Source organism: Colobus angolensis, unplaced genomic scaffold (assembly GCF_000951035.1).
Source record: "Colobus angolensis palliatus isolate OR3802 unplaced genomic scaffold, Cang.pa_1.0 Scaffold276, whole genome shotgun sequence".
Lineage (NCBI taxonomy): Eukaryota > Metazoa > Chordata > Mammalia > Primates > Cercopithecidae > Colobus > Colobus angolensis.
The window spans coordinates 2933447-2936271 of NW_012115999.1; positions in this window are offsets into that span (position 1 = coordinate 2933447).

Here is a 2825-nt window from a genome sequence, read left to right on the forward strand (position 1 = left end):
GGAGGAACCGTTAATCCAATATGACTGGTGTCCTCATAAGAAGAGACATAGGGATGTGGACACACAAAGGCAGATGATGATGGAGGCGGAGACCAAAGTGCTGCGGCTGCAAGCCACAGAACGCCAAGGATTGTTGGAAAAGCACCAGAAGCTAGAAGGAGATGAGGAAGAACTCTCCCAAATCTCAGAGGAAATACAGCCCTATCAACACCTTGATTTTGAACTTCAAGCCACCAGAAATGTGAAAAAAAGTTTTTTTTTTTTTTGAGACGAAGTTTCGTTCTTGTTGCCCAGGCTGGAGTGCAATGGTGTGATCTTGGCTCACTACAACCTCTACCTCCTGGGTTCAAGCGGTTTTCCTGCCTCAGCCTTCCGAGTAGCTGGGATTACAGGCATGTGCCACCAGGCCTGGCTAATTTTGTAGTTTTAGTAGAGACGGGGTTTCTCCATGTTGGTTAGGCTGGTCTCGAACTCCCGACCTCAGGTGATCTGCCCACCTCAGCCTCCCAAAGTGCTGGGATTACAGGCATAAGCCACTACGCCTGGCCAAATTTTGGTTATTTTAAGCCACCCAATTTGTGGTACTTTGTTATGGCGGCCCTAAGAAACTAATATGGATATATATTCTGAAAACATTCATGAAACAGACGCTTTGCAATGATGTGGGAGGGAGAACAAGGAAACTACAGGGAGAGTACATATCCCTGGAGTGAGAAATAAGGGCCCTCTAGGCTTGAGGGGGCAAAGTGAGGAGCAGTTACCAGAATCACCTGGAGAGGAGCCACGCTACAGAAGCAGTGACCTTGTATCAAGTGCACTGCCAACGTCAAAGAGGAATAAATTCCCTAACTTCACCCTCCTCCCTCAAACCTGTCTCCTGCAGAGATGCCCCAGGAAGCCAATTGCGGTAGTCCTGCAGATTAGCCTTCTTGGGACTAATTTCTGGGTGAAGAAGGAGACAAAAAGAATACTGGGGGTGGGGTGGGAATGAAACATAAATGGAACAATCTGTAAAGCAATATTCCTTTTCCAGAGCACTATTCATCCTCTTCATGTATTTTTTAAAAATGGTGCTTATCATCTGATGTATAATTTTTTTATTTTTAGTGTATTATCCGTTTATTATCATACTAGAATATAAACTCCATGGGTGCAAGGACTTTGTTCTGTTTCCTACTGAATCCTTAAAAATTATTTGTTGGATGAATGAATTGTTTAGTCTGGCATTTTTACCCTGGATTTTTTAAGTCAGCAGCTGCCATATCTCCTCTTGCTCAGCCTCTTCCCTAAAACCATTTGATGGATTTCCAAAAATGCAAGCAATGCTTGTTATGAAGCATTTGGAATTTAATCTTGGCCCAATAGCTCTAGAAGGGAGGCTCAAGGCCCATCCTACAATGCCTTGCTGACAAGAGCTTCATCTTGGTGGGATTTTTGTGTTCTGGAGTAGGGGTGGAAGTGTCATTATCTAGCATGTCTAGTGTGCAGTTTTTCTAGAAATTCAAAACAAAATTTTATCTTAACATTGTACTTCAGAAAAATGATATTGTGCAAACATTTTAATTAACTGACATCTAAAATCTGTTGCCACAACCACAGTCATGTGCCAATGACATTTTAGTCCATGCTGAACCACATTTATGTATGACATTTTAATGGAGCTGAAAAATTCCTATCACCTAGTGATATCTTGGGTGTCATAATGTGGAAGTGCTATGCATTACTTACAAGTTTGTGGTGATGCTGGTGTAAATATACCTATTGCACTGCAAGTCATATAAAAGTCTAACACATAAAATTATGTATTGTATATAGTACCTGATGATAAACAATTGTTATTGGTTTATGTATTAACATACTACACTTTTAAAATTTGGGACAAGGTCTCACTCTGTCTCCCAGGCTGGAGTGCAGTTGCACAATCACGGCTCACTGAAGCCTCAACCTCCTGGACTCTAGGGATCCTCCCACCTCAGCCTCCAGAGTAGCTGGGACTACAGGCGTGCATCACCATGCCTGGCTAATTAAAAAAAAATTTTTTTTTTGTAGAGACAAAGTCTTCCTATGTTGCCCAGGCTGATCTTGAACTCCTGGGTTCAAGCGATCCTTCCATTTCAGCCTTCCTAAGTGTTGAAATTACAGGCGTGAGCCACAGTGCCCAGCTTGTACTATACTTTTTTTTTGAGATAGGATCTTGCTCTGTAGCCCAGACTGGAGTGCAGTGGTACAATCTTGGTTCACTGCAACCTCTGCCTCCTGTCCTCAGGTGATCCTCCCACCTCGGCCTCCCAAGTAGCAGAGACTATAGGTGTGTGCCACCACACTTGGCAATTTTTATTTTTTGTAGAGAAAGGGTCTCACCGTGTTGCCCAGGCTGGTCTCAAACTCCTGAACTCATGCATTCTGCTTGTCTCGGCCTCCCAAAGTGCTGGGATTACAGGCATGAGCCACTGTGCCCAGCCTTGTAGTATACCTTTTATTGTTCTTTTAGAGTGTACTCCTTCCACCTATAAAACAAAAGTTAACTGTATACAGCCTCAGGCAGGTCCTTCAGGAGGTATTCCAGAAGAAGGCATTGTTATCATAGATGACAGCACCATGGGTGTTATTGCCCTTGAGGCCCTTCAGTTTGACAAGATGTGGAGATACAGGATGGTGTTATTGATGATCCTAACCTGGTGTAGGCTTAGGCTAATGTCTGTTTCTTAGTTCTTAACAACGACAACAAAGTTTAAAAAGTAAAAAAACAAAAAAAGAAAAGAAATAGGAAAAAAAATTAACCAGGGACAATGGCTCGTGCTTATAATCCTAGCATTTTGGGAGGC